This window comes from Carassius auratus, chromosome 11, assembly GCF_003368295.1.
Source record: "Carassius auratus strain Wakin chromosome 11, ASM336829v1, whole genome shotgun sequence".
NCBI lineage: Eukaryota > Metazoa > Chordata > Actinopteri > Cypriniformes > Cyprinidae > Carassius > Carassius auratus.
In genome coordinates, this window is record NC_039253.1 from 6,413,804 (window position 1) to 6,431,183 (window position 17,380).

Here is a 17,380-nt window from a genome sequence, read left to right on the forward strand (position 1 = left end):
ATTAGTCAATATTTTCACCAGCTAAAAATGGTTTTAAGTCAGTTATTTATATCTTTTGCAGTAGTGTATCAATAGGAAATATCAGTTTACATTTCCAAACATTCATTTTGGTATTAGTTGTAATAATCCAGTGGGATTTTTGTTTGCACAAGGAGTCTGGCAACAGCCAGTGCTCCACACAGAGATCTGATCTCACCATCACCCAGTCTGTCTGGAATAACATGAAGAAACAGAACAAACTGAGACAGACTCAATCCAGAAGATTTGTGGCAATGTCTCCAAGACACTTCAAGAAACCTACCTGCAAATCTACAGTACTGTTAAAAGTTTGAAACACTTGTGTAAGAATGCTGTATAATGAGGGTGCTGTCAAAAATAATGTTTTAAAAGGATTTTCTTTTTCAAGGGGTCATATTGCTAAAAAATAGCATTATTTTGTGTATTTGGTGTAATGCAATATAAAGGTTAAAAACACATTATTTTCCATGTACTGTGCATTATTGTTGCTCCTCTATGCCCCACATTTCTGAAACAAAACGATATTTACAAAGCTCATCATTCCGAAAAGCGAGGTTTATGCTGATTGGGCAGCTAACCAGTGTGTTGTGATTGGCCGAATGCCTCAAGCATGTGACGGAAATGTTAAACCCCTTACCATACTTTGATGCCAAGTCCAATGCCTATATAAACAAGGCATTTGTTGCATCCAGTGGGTACATAATACTGATTATAATGACTTATACTGTTTTTACACGTTGTGTATCACGCTGCGATCTGAGAAATTACAAACAACAAGCACTACTCTACACTGCAATAATGTTTTAGTATATTTTATTTAACTTTTACGTAAAATGGTAATCAAAGCTTTTCTTTGTTCTCTCTCTCTCTCTCTCCATCTATCTCTCTTTTACCACAAGGCAATTAGCTTGCTAGCTTTGTCTTTATGTTATGCAAATGTTCATTTACTGTATGTTTTTATTTGCATTGTATGCTTTTGTTTGGTCAGACATTATAAATGGCTACACCCTGGGGTCCTAGGCAGTTTTGATTCAACAGATGGACCAAATCGTTTATTATACAAAAAAAATAAAAAATAAAAAATGAAATGACAGACTTTAATTTCCATGCTGGTAAGCACATTGTAGTGTGTTTTTTTTTTTTTTTTCTTTTTTTTTCTTTTTTTTTACTGCTAGTTTTTAAAATTCAAAACCAAGCATAAAATTGTTCAATCAAGTCATGTGAGATGATGTATGCTTATGCGCAGTCATAACCAGCTGTGCTGCCCAAAAATCAAATATTAGCATGAGGTCCCTCGTGATGTGATAAGATCGCCTCTGATTAAGAGACTTCGACTTCATTCCCAGCCAAACAAAAGTGCGTGTCAGGTCTGCCTCGCTCACTACAGCTCAGCAACATTGCCAAATATAAAATATGTATTTTGTGCTCTGGGTAAAAAAAAGTGTGACGGTTGTGAGAAACGTCAGAAATACTGTGCACATCAAATATATTCTTTGCTTTTAAAGCTCAGGTAATCTTTACAAACCTGGTCATGTGCCGTCACGAAGAAATAATAACAGAAGCTGCCCGAAAAGAGAAACCTCACTCATTACACACAGCTTTCTTGACAAAAGACAGTAGAAATTGAGGTTTGATGTAATCCTAAAGCTTATAGATGACTTTTATGACAGTAAACCTGCCCGTCTGTATCCAACATGTGTTCGTTTCCCCTCAGGCGGCGCACAGAGATGCCACGCGGCTGTAAGGAATATGCATTTGCATGGGTATCCATCTCCATGATTTATGCTGATGCCTCTTGTGAAGATACAGAGTTTCACCAGTTTGCTATGTCAGACTCCATTGTAATTCCAAACCAGGTACAAGGAGGAAGGGAGCTTTAAACATTAAATCAATGAGGACTACGGACACCAATCTATGAAAAAAAAAAAAAAAAAATCAAAATTTGAGGCAGTTGCACAGGGACCATCTCATTTAGCCAGAGCTCAGAGGCATGCCAAGATTAATATACCTCGCCTATTTGGTTGCATATTGCATATCCCTCCTCGACTCAAGTCTGTCTGGGCCGGCGGGCCCCACAGTAGCACAGATCATTTTTAAAGCGCTTCATTATTTCACCAACCAATCTCTCTCTTACTCTCTCTCTCTACCAGGTCTCTCCATTGATTTAATTAGTGTGCAGAGAGAAACTGTGCGTTTGAGATGTTCCATGATCTCCATTATGTATGCTGAAGCATCATTTGGTAATCTGCAACATGTCGGCTTTCTTTATTGGCCGGCGGTGAGGTGGACTCCCGAGGAGCCTGTTTTCTGATGGCCACCGTGACCATGATAAAGTATTGGTGGGCTTTAGAGTCTTCGCTTTTCATTTTTATTTTATTTATTAATTTGCATGTGTGCACGTAATACGGTCTGCGTTTCATCAGGAGCCATTAGAGAATTGGACCAATTCTGAGGACAGACCCTTGAGGAACACCATTGCACAGAGACAGTGATTAATGTGCATGACTTACCCACACTTTATTAATACTTAAGGCAACACTTCATCATGTTTCAGCAAAAATTTGCTCACTTGCAGCGATTAGTGCTTTTTTTCCACCACAGATAGATTCGTAAGAACAGCTGTGAGCCCGAACACATGTGAGTCCATGGTTTGGTCAAGAGGGGAGGAATGCTGAGTGAGTTTTCCAGGTGGACGGGGTTCTGGCAGAGTTTCTGAAATGAAATGAAATCAGCTAATCATTTTGTGCCATGCTTAATTTAATCTCCCCAGTGCCGTGGTATCGATTTGAGTTTTGACTCTTGATTTGCGAAAAGCAGAAGAATAATATCATATAGTAATGAGGCCATGTTATTAAACGAGAGTGGCTATTGCAATGTTCTTATCTTTTTTTCTTCTTTATTTTTTTTATCAGTGAGATCATATTTTACTAAACTTTCAGCTAGTTAAGGCTGGTCTAACCTGAAAGAGCACACAAAATATTTTTTCCTTATAGAAATTGTTTTATTCAGCAAGGGTGCCTTATATCGATCAAAAGTTCGATGTGAAGACATTATTGTAACACAAAAATTCAAATAAATGCTATCCTTTATAGCTTTTTCTGTTCATCAAATAATCTTGAAAAAACAGGATCAATCATCATATTAGACTGATTTCTGAAGGATTGGGTAACACTGAAGATTGGAGTTATGATGCTAACAATTCAGCTCTGTGTCATAGGAATTAATTACATTTTAAAATCTATTCAAAATTATTTTAAACTAATAATATTTCAGCTGTATTACTTTGATAAAATAAATGCAGCCTTGGTGACACTAAGAAAAAAATAAATAAATAAATACCAATATACCAACTAGGTAGTCAGATTTTGATTGAACATGAAGATATTTTGTTGTGTCCTGCAGGTTCATTTTGGCAGTAGAGATGAATGGAGAAATGCACAGAGATGAAGCGGTATGGAGAAGTAGCAGTAGATATAAAGTGGGGCTGGTGTGATTCGACTTAGGTGCCAGACCAATATAAAACCTCATTACTGTGGCGTCACGGAAAATGTGTTTACTACAGTCCATCTAGCACCACTTTTGCTGGATAAGCACTGTTCTTATTTGGCCCTTTGTGAAGGCCTGTTTCATTAAGGGTAGTTTTCAGCACCATCCTTTTAGTACAGGTGACACCTGCTGCCATCACCTCGACTCTTTGTCTTTGTCTTGGAAACCCTTTCAAAGTTTGTATGTCCATCAAAGATGGATTATTAGATTTCAGTCAGTCTCTTATGAACTGTTCAGGGTTGTTAGCTCTGTTCCAAAACCTAGCGAGCCACCTCCCTTCCTACTCCCTACATAGGCAGCATCAAAAATAAACGGAACCTGAGAAGCTAGTGATTTGTTGATTGTAAATAGAGGAGTTCAATACAGGTGACTCTAGTTCATGCAAAACTACAGTAGTCAACATCGATCAAAAAAAAAAAAAAAAAGTTAATGAAAGTTGTCCTAAGACAAGAACGCATTTAGGTTTTAGGACAGCTTTGAAGAAAGGTTTTGATCCACTTCAAATGTTGCCTACTATACTGTAAGTCTTAGCATATTTTTGTGAATCAAACATTACACAAATACGGGTGGATGTATGGATGCATACCAATAAAATGGATCATTAGATTAAAAGATATTAGTGTCTCATTTTCACTTTTTTTTTGATTTTTTTATGAGATGAATTTTTGTACTTGTCTGTGTAATGTTTTGTTGTGTTTTAAAGGAAATATGATGCAGGAGGCATGGTTCATAGGGATAGGAGCTGCACCAATGTCTTTCTCTTTGGAAATGTAATTTTTCTTTGAAGGCAAAGATTGAAGGCCGTAAATGCATATACTGTGAGCCTTGATGTTGTCGTGAAGGAACGGTCAGTGCAGAAATAATCATTTCACATCTTCAAAGAAAGACTCCAAGGAAAATACAACACTGAAAAAGCAGCAGTCAGTCCTGAATTGCAAATGTGTGTCTAGTATACAGCACACACACACATCCACAAACAACATTACCAAGCAAGACATTAAAAAACATGGCCTTGCATAAAATTTGCACCAATAAAAACTGCAGATGCAGAAAATGCAGCTGAAAAAAAGGTCAGCGGCATAAACCGGCTGCAATTATAACAATGCTGGCTGAAAAACCAGTCTGCTTTTGGCTAATTAGCCAACAAACAAAGTCTCTCGTGAGTCGGTATTTAAAACACTGTCTGTGCCCAGTGTGATAGTGAACCAGAAAGAGTTTGTCTGGGTGTACACTGACTGGCAGATTGCTACGCACTCGTCCAGACTGCAGTTGAAAAATACAAATAAATAAATAAAAATAATAAAAAATTCAGATGATTGTGCCAGCCTCGGGCCTTAAAAGCATCCCTCTGAGTTTGGCAACTGGCACTCAACTCCGCTCCAATTTTAGATAGAGCTGCTCTATGCCCAGTCTTTTGTTGGTAACATTAAAGTTTTGGAGAAAGATCACTTGCTGGATGCATTGGTAGGAAACTTATTTTTATTAAGAAATGCAGAAACTAATATGCTCTTTGCTTATATTTATATTTATATATATATATATATATATATATATATATATATATATATATATATATATATATATATATATATATATATATATATACAGTGGGGATTGAAAGTTTGGGCACCCTTTGCAGAATCTGTGAAAATATGAGTTATTTTCAAAAAATAAGAGAGATCATACTAAATGCATGTTATATTTTATTTAGTACTGTCCTGAGTAAGATATTGTGCATAAAAGATATTAACATTTAGTCCACAAGACAAAATAAATGCTGAAATTATTAAAATAACCCCACTCAAAAGTTTGGGAACCCTTGGTTCTTAATACTGTGTTCTGTTACCTGATGATCCTCGGCTGTCTTTCTGTTTTGTGATGGTTGTGCATGAGTGCCTTGTTTGTTCTGAACAGTTAAACTGAGCAGCGTTCTTCAGAAAAATCTTTAAGGTCCTGCAGATTCTTTAGTTTTCCAGCATCTTTGCATATTTCAACCCTTTCCAGAAGTGACTTTATGATTTTGAGATGCATCTTCTCAGACTGAGGACATTTGAGGGACTCTAACACAACTATGAAAAAAGATTCAAACATTCACTGATGCTCCAGAAGGAAACAAGATGCATTAAGAGCGGGGGGTGAAAACTTTTGAACATGATGAAGATGGCCAAATTTGTCTTATTTTGATGAAATATAATTTTTTTCCATTTAGTTCTGCCCTTCGTAAGCAACAGAAGATACTTGTATGTTTCCCGGTACACAAATTAAGTACAATTTACCTTGATCTTCAAAATCCAAAAGTTTTCACCCCCAGCTCTTAATGCATCTTGTTTCCTTCTGGAGCATGAGTGAATGTTTGAATCTCTTTAAATAGTTGTGTTTGAGTCCCTCAAATGTCCTCAGTGTAATAAGATGTATCTCAAAATCATAAAGTCACTGCTGGAAAGGGGTTCAAATATGCAAAGATGCTGGAAAACTGAAGAATCTGCAGGACCTTAAAGATTTTTCTGAAGAACGCTGCTCAGTTTAACTGTTCAGAACAAACAAGGGACTCATGCACAACCATCACAAAACAGAAAGACAGTCGAGGATCATCAGGTAACAGAACACAGTGTTAAGAACCAAGGGTTCCCAAACTTTTGAGTAGGGTTATTTTAATAATTTCAGCATTTGTTTGTCTTGTGGACTAAATGTCAATATATTTTATGTACAATATCTTACTCAGGACAGTACTAAATAAAAAATAACATGCATTTAGTATGATCTCTCTTATTTTTTGAAAATTGCTAATATTTTCACAGATTCTGCAAGGGGTGCCCAAACTTTTGATCCCCACTGTATATATATATATATATATATATATATATATATATATATATATATATATATATATATATATATAATTTTGGTTTCACATCAGAAGGGTATTTGCTCATTTTGGAGCTGTTCACATAGGACTTGTTCTCACATTCAGAAATAGCTACTGTAGATGGAGTGCAGTGAAAGCTGACAGCATCATCAATTAAGTTTTTTTCTTGGCCAAATGAGTTCGCAGTGTGCTAAAGAACTAGAATAGTCCATACACCAAATTAAAGATGACGTGGCTATTGAGATTACGACTAGTGTGCTTAGTTTTCTCAGATAAAATCCCCGCCTTGGTTATAAATTGTGTTACTGGCACTGGGATGCTGTTCTCTAATTGGATCCCTGTAATTGGGCAAGTGGAGCTAAACAGCCGGATTCCTGTTTGTTTATACCCCTCTCCCATATTAGTAACGTGCTGCGACTCCTCAAACAGGCTGAGGGGTCACTAGCATCTAGCCAAAGGCATAATTAGTCACTCATTCTTAGCATATGCCTCACTAGTAGCCTGGGCCAATTATTCATGATTAACTCGAGTCGCAGTGCAGGCGGCTGATTCATGCCTGCCCACACCGGCTCACTATCTAAAAGATTCAGAGCACAGAAGGAATTAAAAAATAAAACATCATATAGTTTTTTTTTTTTTTTTTTGGAGGAGATGAAAGAGGAGCTCTTCATGCAAGGGGCATTCAGCGTGCCAAGTGTCTGTCAAGGTCCTGAAGCACCCTGCAAAGTGTGAGAAAATTGGTAAAGGAGAATAAAAAACACTTTCGGCCCAAGATTCATAGTGTTTGAGAGAAAACTGAGACCCTAATCTGAAAATAAGTGCTGGGAGAGAAGATGGAGAGGAAGAGGGGTGAGTAAGAAAGACCCCTCGGATACGTTCCGTATTGAATTTTCTCGACTTTGATCCGCCTGATAGATAAAGTTTAATTAAATGTAAATGGATGTCTCACCCTTGGCTTGTCAATAATAGTAGTTCTTTTTTTAACATCGCGCTGGGGAAAAAAAACATGCACAAACTGTATTGAAAAGCGTTTGAAAAGATGTATGTCAAGGTAGTGAAAAGTATGGGGTTTTAATGATTAGCCAATTGCTTAAGGGTTAGAAACGACTACTTAAGACTCAGGCGTCAATGTGTTATCAGACCTGGGCTGTAATAAAATCCTGACTTCATTATTGTTATGAGAGCTTGTTCCACTTTTCACGATGGGGCTGTTGCTGTGTGCCATTCTGAATCTCTATTTAACTGACACGTTCCTGTAATAAATCAACTGATCGAGTCAGTTAGAATGCTTAATTGCAACCTCATTATTTATGGCTTTTATATATGGTACACATATATAATTGTGATATTTTGACGTCTGTACATCTATCTGTACATGGACATTTATCAGAATCACAGCATGTTGCATTCATGGCTTTCACAACCCATTTTACATCTGTAATGTGTCGCATTTCTGGAAGAAATGGGCAAGAAAACAAGTTGGCAAAACCTGATTGTATTAATCTGAAAGTGATTTCTTTGTGTAAATTAGATGTTGCACACAAAAACGGACCCCAGTCCTAAATGTCGGTTTGCAGTTGACTCAGAATCGCTGCAAGAACCAACTTTTGAGGAGGTTTTTTGACCAGGACATTGAGTAAAGCACTCTTTTGTGAAAATATTTGCTATTATTGCAATAACCTTTTACAGCTTTAAATGAATGCAAACATTAGAATGCTTAAATGGTTATTTTATTTGGAAATTCTAATACATTTTGATGAAAGATTATGAGATCAATTTTGTTCATTAAAACAATATGCACTAATGAATTGTTCTCAATGAGACCAAAAGCATGTATTAAGAAAGTAAATGGGGTCAATTTTGAGGTTACCTTATTAGACATGACTGGTTCTTGTCATGTGCGTTTGGAAAAGCATTGACATGGACATTTCACAGGAGGCTTTCAGCTCTAGTGATCAGCAGAATGATGGTTTGACGCCCCTCTGTGCTCTGGGACAAAGGTCTAGACTCTTTCGCATGCAGCAGAGCCCAAACAGCCATGCATCATTTCCAGGCGATATCCCACATGTTCTGATAATCCGTGTTACTCTATAGGGAAAGACACGTTCCTGTAACCTTGGCAGATTGTTGCTTTTGGACAAATGGAGCAGAACTGCACATAACAAACAATTTCAATCAAAATGTACTTTCTTTATACAAATTCCTGGTTTCTCATCAGTGCTGGTTGACAATAAAAGCTAAATCGTGCAGAGGGTCAACTTGTCCTTCAACTTCCCTCACCAAAAAGCCAAAAAAGCTGGTTTAGGAGAGAAAAAATGAGTCATGCTATGAAATTAAAAAAGCTGGGTCCGGCATCATATTTTCTGACAGTGGGTTGTTACAAAGCACAGGTCATTGGCAATTAATTGTATAAATTTTGCATTTGTCTACTTTCAAATGAAGTTTTAGGACCAGCATTGAAAGAGAAGTAAGACCGTCATTATACAGATGGCGAATTCCTGCCGACAGTCATCCGTTTTCTCTGTCATTCGTAGAGGAGAAGGGTAGCAAGAGAAAAACAACTGTATTTTGACCTGACACCAACTCCCAGATGAGAGCTGTCATTTCCTTTAAGGTCACAGAGAAATATAGGATGCAGGCAAGTAGTTATTTGAGTTAGGAGATCGAGAGCTTGCTTTTTGTCACTCTCTGGAAGCTCCAGCCAAAAGTTTCTTTCCGTGGCCACCACCACCCAGTCCGGGCTGCCCGGGATCCAGAGGGGAACGGGGCCTGTGACACTGACAAAGCTATCTAAGGCTAGCGCCATTCGTCATCCCCTCCAGTTTAGCATGAGCTATCGCACAGTCCAAAAGATGTCAGTGAACCTTATCGCCAAGGAAACCTCTCAATAACTTATTCATGATTCGCTAGGCAATCATCCGGGCTGCTGTTTCACTTGGCAAAGTAGTCGACATTGACAAAACATTTAAAGAACGCTCAACTCGACCTGTATCCAAAGTGCTCCGGTTGGAGCCGGATATCCATCTGGTCGAAATTCTCAGCACGCTCCCCTTAGGAGGCTTTCATAGCAGGTGATGGGTTTAAGATTCTTGGCAGGGAAGCATTTTAAGAGCAATAGTGGCTTTCACCAGACAATTTCCCTTGTGGTGGGTCTGCATCTTAAAGCATTAAACCAAATGACTTCTTGGTCTGGTTCAGACACGCTGTTTGAGCAATGGCACCGTTCGAATATTTACACTTTAATATAGCGGCTCGTCTTGGGGTCTGCGCTGATCATCGGGACGTCCCGCAGATGCTTCTCTCTTTAATGTCCATGGTCAATTAAAGGCTTTTGATTGAACGAGGCAGCATACTGGATACTCAATTGCAATCAATGTGCAAAATCTGTCAGCGATATGAAGCACTTCCCTCACGCTGTGAATTATATTATACACTCTTTGCATTTTATGAGTACCGTACCCATAATACATTGTGCTGTTATAAGTAAATATATCTGGAATGACCTTTCTCTAAAGAGTTAGGGCCACTGAGAATGCTTATTAGCTCACACTTCGTGTTTTTCTTTTCTCCCTTTTGCACTTCAAAAGGTCCCGCAAGGGTGAAAGATGGTGAAAATAGATGAGTGCTGAAAGAGAGGAGAGTTCACCAGCTGTTTGCTCACAAGCTATTTTTTTGTTTTGTTTTGAAATTTTTCTTTTTCTGCATATAAAACATTTCCTTCATTCAAATTTGAAGTAGAATTCTGCCTTCTTTTTGCTTCATCAATTCCATTTTTATAGTTGAAGCTAGTTGCAAAAACCACTAAAACAAAGATTGTTTAACATTTTAAAGTCAGCTACACATAACTGATTTTATCTGATATTTTAATTAAAAAAGTAAGACTGGTTCCCCCTTGGTTAGCTGCAAGTTGGGCAGACACTGGCACACAAAATAGTCACTGTCAAAAATGTTATGGTTGGTGTAATTATGCATCTTCAGGTCTTTAACATTACCAGAGCTTCCAGGTTTGTTTTGTTGCAGATGATTCTGAACGATATTGCCAGTTCTATACATACAACATTGTCGCGACTTGAAGCTTGGCAATGAATTCGGTTCTAGAATGCATTTGTCACCTCAATAAATATCTGAACTCTGTGTGTACAGAAAGAGATGAAGCATTTGTTCTGCAGGAGTACAAACCGTATTTAGCTGCAGTGTGTATGTGACCTGTGTGCGCGTGTGCAATACTTCAGCACTGTTTGCTCTACTTCAACTTCCAATTCCCTCAGTCCCAGTTTCACTGTGTTCCTGAATCTGCTTTCTGACGCAATGCTCCTCCGTCTGTTACGGCTGCGCGTCCCGTGGCGATTTCTCTTCCTCCCTGTGTCCCAATCCCAGCCCTTCCAAGAGCAACACAACACGCTGTTCCCTTCCGTACTGAGATCACAGCCCTCCCAGCCACAAACCCAACCGCTGCGTATTTCCCTTCCTACCTGTGAAGTGAATTCCCTCCAATGGCAAAAAAGGTAATCGAGGACATCCTTTCTCCCCCCTTAGGCCTTCTCTCTGTTCAGTATCATTGCCGTGAATGTCTTCTGAGAAGAAGCGAAAAGCTGTGCTCAGTGCACTTGAGAATGAGACACAATTTGGATAACTTCCAAATGCGGTGATTAGAGAGAGACAGGTATTTGTTTGACCAATGATTATTTATTTTTTTTTTTTACCTAATTAGTTAACAGGTTTTTCTACATACAAATGGCACAGTTTTTTGAGTTTCTCAAATAGCACCCAACAACAGATAAGGAACATATTTAATGCATTGTTTGGATAATTACTTAAAAGCTTTTTTGGAAAATAATAGCCATTCATTATGAAGCACAAAATGTTTGGCTTAAAGTATGGAAGCCCATTTCCGCCACTGAATAAAAAATCTGAAAATACTTTTTATTACACAAATAAGTATAATTTGTGTAATAATAAAAATTCATAATGCATATTGTTTTTATTGTAATCTAATGATTATTTAAATGTTGAGGCAGAAATAAAACTCATTAAATTAGTTTTGCATTTTAAACAACTGTTGAACCAGATCAATCTGTATCTGTATTGGTCAAAACAGAAATATCTATTGTTCTGTAGTTGAGGTTGCAAATCTGCACGATAAATGTTCACACTCGCTCACCTCTTTGTAATGAATAGGATATGATCGTTTGAATGGTCTTGTTGTTTTGCTACTTGATTAGGCTTTGGTGCATTCTCTCATCATCATGTCACATTAACACAGTGTTTAACTTAATTAGCCTAAGTGTGGGGAGGGGGGTGTTAAAAATGAGTCACCGGTGGGGGAAAAAAAAAGATGTCCACATTTAGAGACAAGTAATTAAGAAAACACTGGGTTTCAAAAATAGGCTTGAATGAAGTGATTATGGAGCTACACAAGTGCACCTAATTACATGCTCACAAGGTGTTCATGGCAACATAGCGTTGTTATGGAAACAAAGAAGACTCTGTATCCAGGGAAAAAAACTGACCCCAGTCTTGTGCTGGAGGGCATTTCCTCATCAGCAACGATACCTGCTGTGTGGTTAGGCATTTGTATTCACGTTATGGTATTTTTCTAACCGTAGATAGAAGATATGTCTTCTATAGGGTGGATCTCATGACACGCGACAAGAACATATATCTGAGTAACATTTCACTATAAAATTCAAGAAAAAAGGTTATTATTTCAGGACCATTCAAATAATTTTACATTGTGATATTATTTTCACAAGTAAATTACATTTCCCCATTATAACCTTATATTGATGCAAAAATAAAGTGAATCAATGAATCAATCTATCAATCAAAACATCAACAAAAAAAGTATTACAGTAGTGAGAATCTAATAAGAATCATCAATGAAAATGATAATTATAAACTAAAAAAATGGTGCAGATGCATTGCAGTAAAGCAAATTTGAAGGTTTAATGTGCTAAAATATCAAGAAAATAACGTCGGTGAAAAGCAAAACAAAAATAAAAAATCTTAATGGTCCTAAAAATAGGCTTAAAAAGCAAACAGTTTCTTGTTATATAACACACTAATTTGAATTGAAATGAACTGGACATGTTTTCGAGAGATTCATCCACGAGGAACTGAGAGGAAGAGAAGCTGCGGCTCCAAAGTCTTATGTACCTACTCACTCAGATAAATGGATAAAATCGAGAAAAATAGATCAGAGCATAAATTGTTAACAGGGGTCTGTAAGTAACAGTGAAGCAGTCAAACTGGCCTACTAACAAGCTTTCCCTCACCATTCATTTGCTCTCTCATCTCTTCTTCATCTCTACTCACCTCCATTATACATGAGTCCTCCATGAAAAAGTCATAAACGGCAGGAGTGGTTTCTCCATGCACAATCTCGCACCACACCGCCTGCCTTGCAGATTAATTAGAGGCAGCTGTCGTCCATTTCCAATAATTAATCGCTGGAGTGGGGAAACTCCTATTCAAGGAGAGCTTGGCAAGCTTACAGGTATGTTACCTACAGCGTTGCTTTTATTTGATCTCACTCTTTACGGGAACAGAAGTATTATATACTAATATATATATATATATATATATATATATATATAGCTCATATTGTTGTTGTATCTGATAGCTATGGCGGCCCAATAGTGCACAACGAAATCTCCACAATACAATGGCACAAGTTGCAACACAACAAAATTAGCACAATATAATGGAAACCATCCAAAACACAACAAAAAGTTGTCGCAACACAATACATTTATTACAACATAATGGAAGTGGGTCTCAACACAATGCTAGCACAATACAAGGTAAACAAGCCACAACACAACAGAAATGTCACAATTCAACAAAATGAGCACAATAGAATTGAAACAAGCTGCAACACAACAAAATTAGCTCAACACAATAGAAATAAGTTTCAACACAACAAAATTAGTACAATACAAAGAAAACGAGCCACAACACAACGGAAATAAGTAGCAACGCAACAAGATTAGCACAATGCAACATAAACGGGCTGCAACACAACAAAATTAGCTCAACACAATATAAATAAGTCTCAACACAATGAAATTAGCAAAATACAAGGGAAATGAGCCATAACACAATGGAAATAAGTCACAACACAACTAAAATAGCACAACACAATATAATTAGTCATATGCTGTTGCGATTTCATTGAGTTCTGGAGATTTTGTTGTGTTTTGCATTACTAGGCCAAGCTTATGTGTATGTTAGGCGCTGCTTTGATTTGATCTCACTCTTTACGGGAACAGAAGTATCATTGCTGGACCTTAATTTTTTTTTTTTTTTTTCGTTTAAACAAGCTGCCACCTTGGCCACCATAGATAGCTAATTTGCAAAAAAAAAAAAAAAAAACAGAACAGCTAATGTTCAAAGTGTTCAAAGCTTTAACATTGGTTGGATATTTTTTCTAAAGGAGCAAAGTACTAATAACAGTTTTTTATTTTTTTATTTTTTTATTAGGATACAACAAAGCACAGCTGCTTGACACTTCATTTTTTTAGAGGTGAACTTTCTAAGCATACGCCCTACACCGCTTTGCTGACCAAAGCTTGCACTCTCTTGGTCTAATTTCACAGGCCTTTCTCGAAATATCAGTGGAGTGCAATCTCAGCACCTCCAGCAGCATCCACTTCTTGCTCACAGATAGGTGGGTGTGCTGTGAGCCTGGGGAGAACACAGTTCTTCAGAGAGGGGCATTCTGCCCAGTTTTCATTAAACCAGGCGCCCATGAAGGGAATTTATGAATGACAATTAAAGACATGCTTCAGCATGTTTTAATGATAGTTTCCTAGCCAAAACTTGCGGTATATACAAAGGTTGCTTTTTTAAGTGGCCCAATGGATTAGGGCTGAAGGATACAGTTTTAGTTAGCACTTTTTAAACCTACTTCAGTGATACACACTGTTTTTATTAGGATTGTTTTGTAGGCCAGTTATTTTGTTAATTTAAGTTTTTTTTTAAGTTAATTTTTATTTGTAGTTCAGAGAATTTCAGGTTAATTATATAAAATAAGAGAAAATATAAATGTTTTTACCTATCTCCAATCTCCAAACTCCATTTGCTGGAGATGCAAAAATTAATTTTGCATATGCATTTGTTCATTTTACTGTATTGTCACTGTTGTAAAACTATAGTTCTATCATGACGACTCTCTGAGGGTTTAGCATGGTAATAGATCTGCTATACTGCTGTGGCAGAGTACCAAGATGAATCACTCTGTAGCAGATCTATACAGGTGGAGCTGGGGAAGTTAGAGGATTTCTGAAACAAGCTGCAAACTGCTACAGCAAGCACTAGTCAAGTATGTGAATGTTGAGCAGCAAACTCATTGTGTGCTGATACACAAAGAACCAATCAGCTGTTCCATGTGATGATGTCATATTGTCAGATTGATTCAGACCTATTGAACTGCACCAGCTAGAGTTTCATGACAGAACTTTGGATTTCATAAGTATCAAAAGTAAGTGCTGCACCATTTCTTAGGCAGTAGTTACTGTACATGTTGTTTTCTTCCGGCAAATGGCAATCTCCAGTGGCCTTGATTATGTGAGTAAACTGCTTAATTCATTAGCCCCTAGATTGTGAGATGAGAAGAGGGGGATTTTAATTGCTTCTGCGGATGTAAACATTTAAGAGCGCATCATGGACACGGCTATTTGGGTGTCAGGACTATTAAAAGATGTGCTTACTTGTGTTTATTCCTGCCAGACTTGAATAGGACTGGGGTTAGGGGGTACTGGCCTTAATAACGTCCTGCTGTGAATGAATTCAAGTTAACATCCTAATTTGTCCAGAAATTCTTCTATACGTATTGTTCTGTGTGCCAAATTAATAAATGTATTGCAGAATTAAGTGTTTTGCAGCCTTAATGTATTTGTGTGTGTGTGTGCTCTTGTTTTTGTGACATATCAGGACACATCTCTGTATAATGACATGGGTATGACACGGGTATTACAAGGAGAGGGTGACTTATGAGGACATAACCCATGTCCCCATTTTACAAAATGCGTATGCTAGTTTTTTTTTTTTTGAGAAAGTAAAAATGCACAGTTTCCGGTTAGGGTTAGGTGTAGGGTTGGTGTAGGGCCATAGAATATACAGTTTGTACAGTATAAAAACTATTACGCCTTTGGGATGTCCCAACTTTTCACAAAACAAACGTGTGTGTGTGTGTGTGTGTGTTTGTGCATGAAAATTAAAGGTGGCAATACCAGCTTTAGTTCAATCCTCCACTGCATTTCTCAGTAAAGCCAATAGTTTTATTGTCTCTTCTTTTCCTGTTTTTCTTGCTTTCACACATGAAGTGCCGGTGGCCGGTTTTGGTTTACTGTCATTAGAATGGTAAAGCGTGGCGTCTCGCTGGCAGCAGTAAAGCGGTAGGCATGAGAAATGAACGGATCAGTCTTGTCTGGGTGCCTGTTTGAATTTTGTTTATTATGCATTTATGCTGTGCACTCCTACGCGGCCAGATCACACTGAAAACACACACCCACTCAGAGCAGTTAGCGACAAGGACTTCTAGTATTTTCTAATGACAAATAATCGCCTCGTGGCTCTTTTTTACATAATAAACATTCATTGTGCAAATGGGTGTGGGAATGTGGAAATTTTTGCTTGCTTCATTTGTTGACAGTGTTTTACCATTTAGTACGACTTGTCTCATTAATAAGCAAGCGATTGCTCTGTAACTTTTATTAGCTCTGTATTTCATTCATTTCATGTGTTAAGTCGAAGTGCTCATGTGGATGATACAAGTACTTTTCTGATCCTGTTATATCTACCACTTTCTTTCTTTTTTTCCAATTATAATAAAAGAAAAGGGTTCAAAGTGTTTTTTTAACACATTGCTATGAGGTTGAAGGGTTCTGGTCATTGCTATGGTGTTGCTAGGAATAAAATTAGAAATGTGACACGCCACTCATTGATATGAGGTTTTATCTTCATTTGTAGCACTAATTGTGAGCAATGGTAAATAGCCATGGTTGCCTTTGTAGAGACTTAATAATAGCTATTTTTTCCTTGGTTACTATGAGACATAGATAGATAAACAGTTTGTATCTTTGATCATTCTAATTTTGTCTTGTTCTTGTGGGTTCCGAGGCTTTGCTGTGATGCAAGGGACATGCACAAGCTTTTGGCTCCATCTCCAAAATCTCCTTCACTCAAAGCACACAAAAAAATCTCCACACTCTCTCTCACTCTCCCTCCCTCCATTCTTTAAATAACTTGAGTCAATGTGGAGCTAGAGGAATCGTGATGCTCGGGGAATGTGAGGACACACCATGCAGACATTCACACACAGCTTTGCTTCCATCGCTGTAATGCATGTGTGTGTGTGTGTGTGTGTGTGTGTGTGTGTGTGTGTGTGTTCAGTCACTGCTGGCACATTTGGCACAAACAGCAGCTCAGAGTTGAGGGTTGATGGAAAGGTAAATGGAGCACTCAGTCCTGAAATGCTGCCAGGAAGAGATTGGCTGAACGGCTAACAAAAGCTGTGTTTTGAACGTTTTCTCACCATTGTCAAATAACAAGTATGTACAGTGATCCCCTGAAAATGTTGGACATTTAAAAATGTCTGAATGTCTATGCATTAGACACTAGATATCAAAGCAAATGTCTGTATCTTAGGGCATACACGATAATGGTTAACGATTATTATTCTCAGAAATCTCACAAAATCACAAGAGGAAAATTGGTACGCTTAAAAAGTTTCTCTCAAAACCGTGAAATGTCTAATAGCAATTTCAGTAATTCTAAATTATGTTCATGTTTTGTTTTTTTTTTCTATTAAAACAACAAGAAAGACTTATGTGGCACAATAACTGAGTGCATTTATTCAGCAACCGCAGTGGCAAACAAAGTAGTCAGGAGTCATGTTTGGATTTATTATAATTCATTACTGAGAAGGCTTGCTTGCAGTTTTATTTA

The 17,380-nt window shown here is 37.6% G+C and overlaps 1 protein-coding gene across 13 annotated transcripts in view; it reads left to right on the forward strand.

Annotated features, from left to right (window-relative positions):
* Positions 1 to 17,380, forward strand: part of LOC113110868 (calmodulin binding transcription activator 1b) — a 292,263-nt gene that overhangs the window by 55,522 nt on the left and 219,361 nt on the right. The gene's annotated exons all lie outside the window — the stretch shown is intronic.